This window comes from Atta colombica, unplaced genomic scaffold (genome assembly GCF_001594045.1).
Source record: "Atta colombica isolate Treedump-2 unplaced genomic scaffold, Acol1.0 scaffold105, whole genome shotgun sequence".
NCBI classification, from domain to species: Eukaryota; Metazoa; Arthropoda; class Insecta; order Hymenoptera; family Formicidae; genus Atta; species Atta colombica.
Window position 1 is genome coordinate 1,406,428 of NW_017259190.1, and position 11,617 is coordinate 1,418,044.

An 11,617-nucleotide genomic window follows, 5' to 3' on the forward strand; every position below is an offset into this window, starting at 1 on the left:
ATAAATATGTTAAATTTTTCGTTCATGTATCTCAAAAGACATTTATTCCAAAGGTATCACATACTCTTTAAATGTAAATGTAAACGAATGTGATAGAACCTGGTAGATTATAGAATGTTCATGGGAATACGGGTGGAAAAATTCAATTCAGTTTACGATACTTCATTTAATATTAATAAATTTGTGTGTGCTATATTAATAGCAATATTCAAAGATATTTTATAAGGATTATAGCATGTAAAAATATAAAGAGTAATTGTCACTGCGCTTCTATTATCACGAATGTCATTTTAGTCTCATATCATCGGTTAACGCTAAATGTGTGACCACTTTATTATTATCACAAGTAAAATGAAGTCAATCTTTTTATAAATAAAAGTCGACATGAAATGTGTGTTGGATTAGCGCTAAATATATATCTCTATAAAATTATCTCCAGAATTTCGTAATTGATTGTTGATATAATTGATAGTTATAATTTTTCTCTACAAAAAGTCTCACACTTTAAAAAGACTTCTAGCAATTAAGTGAAAGTATAAGAATCTTTAAAGATACAAGATGCTGATATTATATGACAACTCATCATATTTGTTTACTTTTATAAAAAAAGAAATCAATCTGTGATCTAATATTTTTAAATAAAATTCTTGTTGCCTTTAGTAAAATGCTAAATATCTTAAGAAAATGATAAAATCTGATCTGCAAAAAATTATGGAGGCTTAAAAAATTTCTATCTACTAAACAAAAAATTACCGAATTTTGTCATATTAATTTCAAAATGACTTTTCAAGAAGGTATTTGAAAATCGTAGAAATATCGTCAAATTAAAAAAAAATCTACCACCCTCTCTTGGCAACTGAAAAATTTTCGTTAGAGTACCGATACATTGAAATTTTCATTTTTGTTTCTATTCTCTGTATCAAATATTAATCACAAGAATTAATCACAAGAATTTTTCAAAAACTGTAGAACTCTTTATAAATTTGAAGATGCCAAAATTTTTGTTAAACTATATAAAAATTCCAATAATGGAACTTTACAGAGGTGCTAAAACATGGCGCTAGTAACATGTATAAATTTTAGCCGTAACAAGCTTTCAGTGAAAGATATATTACTCTTTCTTAAATAATTATTAAGCTAACATAATCAAATCGACAACCATCCAGTCGCAGGGTATACTATATCTGGCGGTTGCGAAAGTGCAAATCGGCTTCGCCATGTCGTTTCGACTCGTCTCATCTTACGTAATTCTCGAGAGACCGCGTAAAAGCGGGGTGCGGTAACGAACATAAGTTCGACACACCCCCTTCGCAACCGATCGATCGCAAAATGTCTCAGAATTTCATCGGGTTTCAGATTCCTGGTGATTTGGGTTAATAGGAATTTCATCCAGAAAACACGATTTTTGAACTTATTCCCGCGAATAAAAAAAAAAGGAGCAAAGTTTCGAGTAAGTTTTATAACTGTGTAGATTCATATAATTTTACAATTGTAAGATTTATTATTATAAAACAGATATATTTTTGACGATTGTCATATCTATCCTGTAAAAGTCCGTATCACAATTAAATAAAAAAAGTAAAATTATATAAAACAAGATGATTAGAAAAGAGCAATAATTCACATAATATTAGGTGTAATAAAAAGAAATCCATTATTTTTCCATTCAATTTTATGCAAAAATAATTCTTCTTTCTTTTTACTACACCTAATAATAAAGATCAATTCAAAGAATTTTAATTAAGACAATAATTAAATCTTTATTATTATTAAGGCAATAATTATATTTTTTGTGTAAATACGGATATTCTTATGTGAATTACAAGAAATAAGTGACTGTAAAATTGAAAAATGACGAGTGTTCAGAACTGGATGACTGGAATCTACTGATTCAGGACATCGAAAGGCAGTAAATCCGTCAGCGCTTTACATATGCAAAGCATGTACAAACGTATTCAAATTTGCATTCGAAACCTGACACAATCTCTCTTTGAATTTTTCCCAAGGCAATCGCGTTATCTCAGCATTAACGTAAACAATCGTCGTGATCTTATACAACAGGATGAAAAAAGGAGACACTTCCCTAGAATGGAATTTAACAAGCGCGAATGCATGAAAAGTGAAACGCCGAAAGTCTGTACACGGAAATCTGATCTCGCTGAAGGTTGTTCCTATTTGAGGAGCCATGTTCCTTTTCGATGCCGATATAGGAAGCCTTAGAACAAACCGCAATGATCTATCGGCACGTTTTAATCAGCGATCGTTGCCATGAGAATCTCATGAAGAATAGGAAGGAGTGAAATCGAGTAGGTTTAGTTCGCGATAAAATCTCACTTGGAGCGACAATTTTCCAAGATTGCTGGAGTAAAATATTCTTTTAAAACTGCATTAATTCATGAATATATTTCAAATGATGATCATTTTTTTATTAGTCAAAAAGATAATTTTATTATTAGAAAATACATCACTATAAAACTACACATAGTTATTTGAAATAACTTTTACAATATTTTTAGGACAAGCTAGTTTTAATATTGCAAATATAAATTATATACAGCAGGAAATTATAACTTTCCTTACTAAATCTTATCGTTCAGATGATATTGCGCAATGCAATGGTATATATTAATCTTAAATTAACTTTTCCTATATATAGGTACATTGATTACACTTACATATTATAATATATATTAAGAAGCATTTAAAAGAAACTAATTAGGCTATTTTATTTAAATTAGATTAAAATTAGTTTACCGAACAGAGGATACAAATTACTTTATATCATCAAATTATGATTGACATTTCTTATATCCGTTTACGGATAAAAAATGTTGTTTGGCACAATATTACTGCTGATGTCTGCCAGAAATCGTTATCGTCGAAATGACGTGGATGACATGAGATACAGTGATGTTGCTCAGAAATGTTCAATGTGTCATCGTAGATAACGAATAACATAACAAGGAATGTTATCATTCGAAAAAATGCACAAAATTTTACAGTGATAGTACACAATGTCGTTCGTACAATACATTCGTTCATTCATTCAATGTTCGCTTGTTCAATAAAACGAATGTAACACAGATCCTCATGCACGCGGATGTTCCTCGTGGATTGTTAGAGTAATTATTATTACGAACGATGTAACGATGATGAACAAGAGGGAAGTGATTAAATAACAAAATCTTATTACTTATTCAAGTGAATCTTGTTTCTGCTTCATAATTTTTCATTCGAGAGTCGAGTTCAACGATACTAGCAGTCGCACAAAAAGTAACAACGAATACTTTAAGTATTTGAAATTAATGGAAAAATCTTTTGTTAAAGTAAAGATTAACTTTAAGATTTTTAAGGAAGAAAAGCATATGTAGGAGATTGTTTAATAATTGAAGCTAAATAAAAAATTTTGCTTTTGGATATAAAAAGTTTTAAATTTATAACAAAGCAATATACTTAAAAAAAAAAAATTACGCATAGATCTAGATAAAAAGATCGTTATCTCGGAAACGATAACAGATATGTTACAAGATCAACAATTTAGATTTTTCTCGACAAGACTAACGAGAAAGGTCCTATAAGTCAAAACCGTATCTAGAAAACGATCCCAATGTCTTGTGCGTAATGTTTTTTTGTCATACAATGTACATATTTCTTATATAATTTTTCGAGTCTTATGAAGGGTCCAGTAATTTTTTTATTTATAATGATACAACATTCACAAAATTCGCGCCTTGAGAATTACTGAATCCGTATAGGAATAAAAGAGTTGGAGAGAAACCTGGAAGTGCACGAGTAACATGCGAAGATTGTGCTCGCGTCATAAACACATAATTCATGGTTCTTCGATCGCAAATCATCAACGATTCTCGAGAGAAACAGCGACACAATCGATGATTAAATTCTGAGAATTATTTTTGGGACTTACGTCAGCGAGCGACCTGGAGATGCACGGGCGTTACCAGAAATTGAAAGTTCCGATCACGGCAGAATTGAGACGATTGTTATATGCGGAATACTGTCAAAGTATGAGAAAGGGAAATACTTATTTGAAGTAATGAGATAGTTTTCTTCTTCTTTACCTCACAACTTTGTAACTTTCTGCTATGTGTACATTGAAAAATGTGTATTAAATTTTAATAAATATTTGTTTGAATAGTAAATTAATTGCTAAATTAATTACTAAATTATTTACTAAATATAAAGATGTATTTATTCGGTACAACAATTATTAATTTATTCTCTGAAGTTTCTAGAATAAACTCATCCTAAAAAATTTCATTTTTAAAAATTAAAAATTGAATTACTCTTTTCCAAAATTAACTCAATTTTCTATTCAAAGTGAGATTCTACTCCAAAGAATTTTGAGAGTAACTATCATTTTTTTTATTAAGTAAATATTTATTTACTGTAAGTAAAGAAATGTTTAATTAGCACTATTAAAAAAAATATGTATTAAAATTTAGTAAATTTTGTTCTCAGTGTACGTCGATGACATCGTTTTCATCCGAAATTTCTGTCGATGTATTGTCTCATCGACGAGCTGAAGGACGATTATTAACTAAAAGAGCGACGAAAAGAAATTCATTGTGTTGGGTCAAGTTTCGTTGACTTGTTCAGAAATAATTACAACTGTAGCTTCCGAAAATAAACTGAATTATTATATTATATCGATTTTAATTTAATTCAATATATATTTATTATAATCTTTAAGTATAAATAATTGAACAAATGTTCCATACAGTATCCAGATATTTTGTTATATATTGTATATATTGTATAATAATAAAAATTAAATTATAAAATAATATAATAAATAAAATTTTATTAAAAAATTTAATTAAATTTTTACGATTAAAATATCTTTAATTAAATCATAAAATTGTGTAATTTATTGTGAAATAAAATTAATGTGTATATTAATTTGATTCTTTAATTTACTTGCTGCAAATATTTGACACTTATATGAGAAACACATCAGCGTTCAGCAGAAAAGCAGCTTTGCAACTGTAACTGATGTAAGATTTTTTAATATGATTGGTTTATATTCATGAGAAGCTATTAGCAAGTATCAATCATATTTAAGAATTGCATAACAATTACAAAACTGCTTTCTCTACTGCAGCCATTATAACCTATGCATCTAACGCTAATCATTCATGGAAAGTTCTATTCGTATTCCTAATGTGCCGGATATTCTGGAATAGAAAAAAATTTCTACAGAATATTCAAATATTAACGAAATGTTCGGAATATTGTAATGAACACTTCTTGGGTGTATCATTCAGCTGCGAGCAGTGTACATCTTTGTCAAATTACATGGAAAAGAATATAAAGAGCACGTTTCGTATATTGTGAAATGAAATGGATCCCCTAAAATTGGGATCCAAGGTAAAAATAAATGAAATATGTTTTTCAATAATACAACTTCATTTAAAATTTATTCAGTAACTTCGGATCTGGAATTTTTGGGAAAATTATAACGAAATATATGAAACATTCTCCAAATATGTAACGATGTGTAGATATTTAACGATTATTTGAATGTTGCTCTCGTATTATGAAAATATTTCGGGAAATATTATTTTGGGATTTTATGAATATTTTACGAATATTTCAGGAATAGTTAGCTGGGAATATTTTTCCATATGAATAAATATTAATAAAGTGATTATTTCATGAATATAAAAAAATTCTGTCATCAATTCCGAAAAAATTATCAAAGTTTTTTTAATGTATTCGCGTACATTTGGCAATTTATCAGGCCTATCGACATTCACATAAGAAAGACAAGCTAAAAATCTGCGTCAAAAAGGTCTACTCAATATTGCGGAATAAAGCATCTACGTCAGAAGAACAATATCAAAGTACAAGCGTCTTCGTTTTTTTAGCGATCAACAACGATGCGATTATCGATTTTGCAATGTTGTGCAGTCGAAGGTAGGCAAGCAATCTGCACCCAGTGCCAAGCACCGCAGCAGCAGCAGCAGCAGCAGCAGCAGCAGCAGCAGCAGCAGCAGCAGCAGCAGCAGCAGCAGCAGCAGCAGCAGCAGCAGCAGCAGCAGCAGCAGCAGCAGCAGCAGCAGCAGCAGCAGCAGCAGCAGCAGCAGCAGCAGCAGCAGCAGCAGCAGCGGGAAAAGCGATGAACGGTAGAGGGGCGGTGGTGCGGACGAGGATCCTTTTATAGTGCGTAAGGGGCGATACTTCTTTTTTTTTCTCTTTCTCTGCCTCTCCCTCTCGTGCTCTCAGCCAGCGCGGAAAACACGCGGCCACCACCGCGGCGCGATTCCACAGAGGCATTTAAATCGATCCACACCGCCGCGCCGGATACGTCGCGATTCGCCGAGCGTGAACCGCTCTCTCGCCCGGTTTCTCGCGACGTTAATCGTGACGCCACGTTCTCGCGAGTAGAGTGATAATACAGCAGGAAAAATTTCTCAGAACGACTTTTGACGCTCTTGTTCGAGGCATTAATTTGCATTTAATGCTGATGCCACGTTGTTCGAAATACTGTGTAATAGAGTCATGGAATTTAATTGGGAGCAAAGTTGGAAACAATGTATTTAAGTATCATTGCGATAAGTATTGTTAAAAGAGATATGACATCGAGAGAGGATCGTAAAATTAAAAATTAATTAGAAATGGAATTGAAAGGACTAATTTTTTTAATATTTAAAAATAAAAATTAAAATGATTGTTTTTATTGATTTAAACATTATAATTTTGATGATCGTGAATTCACACATTAATTAAAGTTCGCCACTTGTCTCAAATTGTGATGTCAGAAACGAGAAAATACACAATAAAAATTTTTGTAAAAATGTTCCAATATATTTCCAATCAATAAATTATATTTGTAAAGTATATCGAAAATTCTTCTTTGGTTTCGTTAATTAATAAATAATTAATAAATAACCATCTAGAAATATAGTTATGTATATTTCATAAGTTTATTCTATTGAAAAATATTTCTATTCAAATATAATTTGAAAGAACTTTTATTGCGTTTCCTCGCTTCCGAGATATGATCACAATCTGAGAAAGGTGGATGAACAGGAGTATTAATATCATATTTTCTTAGAATTATAATGCTAAAAAATCGGTTAAAAATATCTATTATTAATATCTAGGTGTCGATGGCCATCCTTGACAGATGGCCGTGTTGATAGAACCAAAAGTACCACGATTCCAGTAGCTATCGCTGATAGTACCATGTTGAGTAATCAAACGTCCATGATGAGGAAAGTGTGCGTCCGTCCGTCCGTCTGGACACTGACTCATTGCCAGTGACGTACCTACCATCTGTACGATATATTATTCATGTGCATTGTTCTTTGGATCTATTGTAAACTTATCACATTTCTATTTTGCACTAACTGTTGTATTTTGTCAATAACTGTTTTAGTTATTTACGGTGAATCCGTCTTTAGATTTACGCTGAAGTTCACCGGCGACAAACATTCATTCTTTATTCGTCCAATAGATATAATAATAGACAAGCATTTTCCTTCGTTCAGTCAAAGAAAGAAAATGGTGTCAACGAGAATAGAATGAATAGAATAAAATTATATATATAATAATGCAACTGGATTTGGGTCGCGACATATTCCTCTTTTTTCCAATTAATTAATAAATAATGTCATTCTTGTAAAAATAAGATAAAGCTCGCGATTTACTTGTGCATATCACTGGTTTATATAGATAGTTGTATGATTTTGTAAAATCAATTCGTATTCTTTTCACGTTTATCTCTATAATAATAGCATCCTTTCTCTATTTTCTTCCCTCTAATTTCTCTTTATCTTAATATTATATATTTCTTCTATTCTCTAGTCCAGTCTATTCTAATCGTCTATCTTTTCTCGCTTTTAAAGCTATTATAGTCCGCGAAAGCGATAGATAATCGCAGCAAAACATTCGCCATTTGCAGATAGGAGTGTGCACTTCTGCAAGTATGGGATAAAACGAGGAGATTATGATTTATTACACATTTGTTGAAAACACTCAGGTCAGGAAGTACCAGAAATTTAATATAACGACCATAACATTTGCATTAATATTATTTTTCTTCCTGCATATAATTTGATATTAAAAAGATTCCACAATGACTTTGATTAAAAAATCGTAAGATTAATTTTTGAGGTACCTGACGAAAGAAAAAGTCATGATTTATGACGAATAATGGCTTTCCTAATACCATCGAACTCTACAAAGCTATTGTTCTGCAACTCTCTTCGTTGCCCACGCCCGAAATTAACGGCAGCCTGTTCCTCCAGTGCTGACTATTACGCTTCCTAGCGATATCTCCCCACCATCATCCGTGTCGCGGCGAGAAGAAAGACGCAACTCCAGACCGTAACGAGCGACTGGCTCGAAAATCGCAGTAGATTCTACCAACGTCGTTTAAGTATACAAAACTGATAGCAGCAGCAAGATTCTCGCTATTTGTCATTCTATTTTTGTAAAAAAAAAGAGCAGTAATCGATGCAGCGAAATCAGTCATCAGAGATGATCTTGGCGATTCAATTATTGTAAGCCTAACATACGCATTGACCGAGAATTTTCAGTCGAATTGAAAAGAATAATGTGGTAAATAAATCTAGTAGAGCAAAAATTGAAAGTCGAGCATAGTGTACAATTGAAAAGACAACAGTAAATTTTCTTACGGCTTAAGGTTAAAATTATATGTATAACAAAAATATATTTATTTAAAACTTAAGTTAATATCTAAAATTTTAGTGCTGGATAGATTTGAAAATAATTTTATTACACTATTAAAATAAAAAAATATGAAAGATGTTCAAACACGATGAGCAATGTTGCAAATTTTGATGTTTTAATAATCATCTTGAGCGTTTTACATAATTATTTTGATAATCTAACAAATTATTTTCTGATTTGTATCTAGCTGAATTTTTAGACAGTTCAACAAAAGTGTTCTTTCCGTGAATAACAGATTTCAGCCTATCAGAAGTCTAATAAACGGTTTCTGATTGATTGAAATCTGTTCCTATTAATTGCTTTTTATTATGTTTACAGCTTTAATGTGACGAATATATCTAATAGAGTAAAAAAGATTCACATTTTGCTCTTCCGTTATCTTTTGTTGAACAAACAGACGGATCATTTCCGTATATTCGATGGATTATTATTAATAGATAAACACTCATTTAGACAAGTCGGCATTCTTACAGTCAGACTTTGATTAGTCAGACATACTATGCAATCGTTGCTTTTTTAGTAAATATATATAACTTGTCATTAGTAGTTAGTAGTTATTTGTTAATTAATCAAATTTTCTTTCTTCATCCAATCAAGACTAACTAAGATAACCGAGTAGAGAGAAAATCTATTATATATATTTCACTGCTATTACAAGGTTGTCATAAATTTCTAAAATTTCATAACTTATGATTTCCTGATTTCCAAACAAAATTTCATGATTTTCCCTGCTACATCAATAATATTTTAAAATTTTTTGTATTTTTGTTCTGAACACCATCAAATATTTAGATGGGAGAGCAATTTAACATAGTAAAGTTAATTGCTATTAATGTTGCTGACCCTGCTTGCATTTAATTGTTAAGTTGATAGTATTCCAAAACTGCATAGGTGTGATGTATGCATATTACTTCTTCAAAATCAAGAAATTTTATTTTCCAGACAATTTTGCAAAATTCCCTCACTTTTCCCTGATTTCTCTAACAGTTTTCAATTTCCCTGATATTTTTCTGATATGCGGCAACCCTGTGTTAGTTGAGAATAGACGAAGCGAACGAGGCTCGAAATCGACGATGTGGCATCGATTTACATAAAATATTAACAGCATTACGAAGGCACGAAGCGCGCGAATCGCCGGAATTAGCTTAGTCAGGCGGAGTCAGGGGCATATTTTGCGACTTCAATTGCGCTGATCTATGGGGGTTTTGGCATAGAAGGTGGAGGGACGGATGGCGTGGACGTGCAAGGGGAGAAAAAACATACGTTTCGGATAAATATAGTCCCGAGGTCGCGGTAAAGAGAAAGGAAGGAGTTCCGCCACGAAGCACGGAGAGGAGCACCAGGATTCGAAGAACAGCCTCCTCTCCCTCGTCGGTCGTGGCCGTCGTGAATTTCACGGCCTTCGAGGACGGACACATTTGCTCCTCTCGAGCGATTGCGTCCTCCTCCCCTCTCTTCATCTATTACTCTGGTACGTCCCCCCCCCCCCGTCGTGTCATGCATTGTCTCGTAAATGCCGTCACTTCAACACAACTCGCGCAGCGGTCAGCGATAATAACTTATCCGCTGCTCCGAGTTCTGTAATCTGTAAACGACCGTTTGCGACCAACGGAATTGTGTTTTCGACTCGACGACTCCAATCCCTACCACACCGTCGCGTTACGACAGCTTAATGACGGCTTAACGATCCTCCATTTTCTTCCGTGCTAAAGCTCCAGAAGAGTTTTTTTTTCTACGAAGAAGAAGTCCTCATTTCGTCTTTAACTAATGTTTTTATGGCAACGTTCCTTGCGTCTCTATAGTATCTCCCTATAATGACCGTATGTCCGTGCATCTTTAAATCGATAGCTCGGAACTAGCTAGCACGACCAATGTCACTGTCTGACTCGGCGAACGAAGGTCCTATATATTCCGCGCTCATACCAGCACAACGGTCGGGATCCCCTTCTTTCTCTACGCTGCAGAATCGACATCGATTGCGGCCCATCGCAAATTTCCGCACGGACGATTCCATGATATTCTCATTTTTTTTTTCTCTTCTTTTTTATATTTTTACGAGACGCTTCTCTTCTCTCTCCTCTCTAGATTCTCACGATTCTCGCGACAGAGAAGCTGTCGCGAGGAGCGCGACGGCGGCATCGGCGGATCCGTTAGTCGCGGCGAGTTCTAATGACGGTGGATCTTAGGGCCAGCTGATTAGTGCCGTCTGGTATTGATTTTCCGATGACGGCCGCGCGGCGCATACTGAGAACTCCCAGCAGGACGACGACGCACACGCGCACACCACCATCACCGCTACCGCCGCCGCCACCTCCACCAACACCACCACCATCATCACTAACCACGCCGCCGTCGCGCTCTCGCGCGCGTAACGAGTCCACGATGGGACCACGAACACGCCGTGCGAGAGCGAGCGGATACACACCAATGTACATCTACAAATTCATGTTATACCACTCGCTCACTCGCTCGCGTCTCACGCGTGCATATCGTTCGGAAAAAGAGCGGGAGCGAGAGCGAGAGCGAGAGAGAGAGAGAGAGAACGTGGGTACACGTACGCACGCACACATAGCCAGGCGACAAGTTCGATTCGCTATACTTTGCTCGCTGCTTCGTGCGTCAAATTAGGAGAATTCGAGACGGCCGACGATAAGCGGCCGTCGCGAAAATGCAATTGCACGGCGAGTGACGCATCGACGCTTTTCCCGAGGGAAAATCACAGCGGGCGATCCGCTCCGTCTCGTCTCGGACGACGACTCAAGGCCGCAAGAGGAACGGCCGGGGCCTGGGTCATGAGAGAGACGGAACACGGGAGAGGAACGTGGCACAGGATAATGTGTGCGTGTGTATGTGTGTGTGTGTGTGTGTGTGTGTGTGTGTGTGTGTGTGTGTGTGTGTG

The 11,617-nt window shown here is 34.6% G+C and overlaps 1 protein-coding gene across 1 annotated transcript in view; it reads right to left on the reverse strand.

Moving 5' to 3' along the window:
- The window catches only part of LOC108691269 (ubiquitin carboxyl-terminal hydrolase 3-like), a 17,638-nt gene that overhangs the window by 4,503 nt on the left and 1,518 nt on the right, over positions 1 to 11,617 (reverse strand). The gene's annotated exons all lie outside the window — the stretch shown is intronic.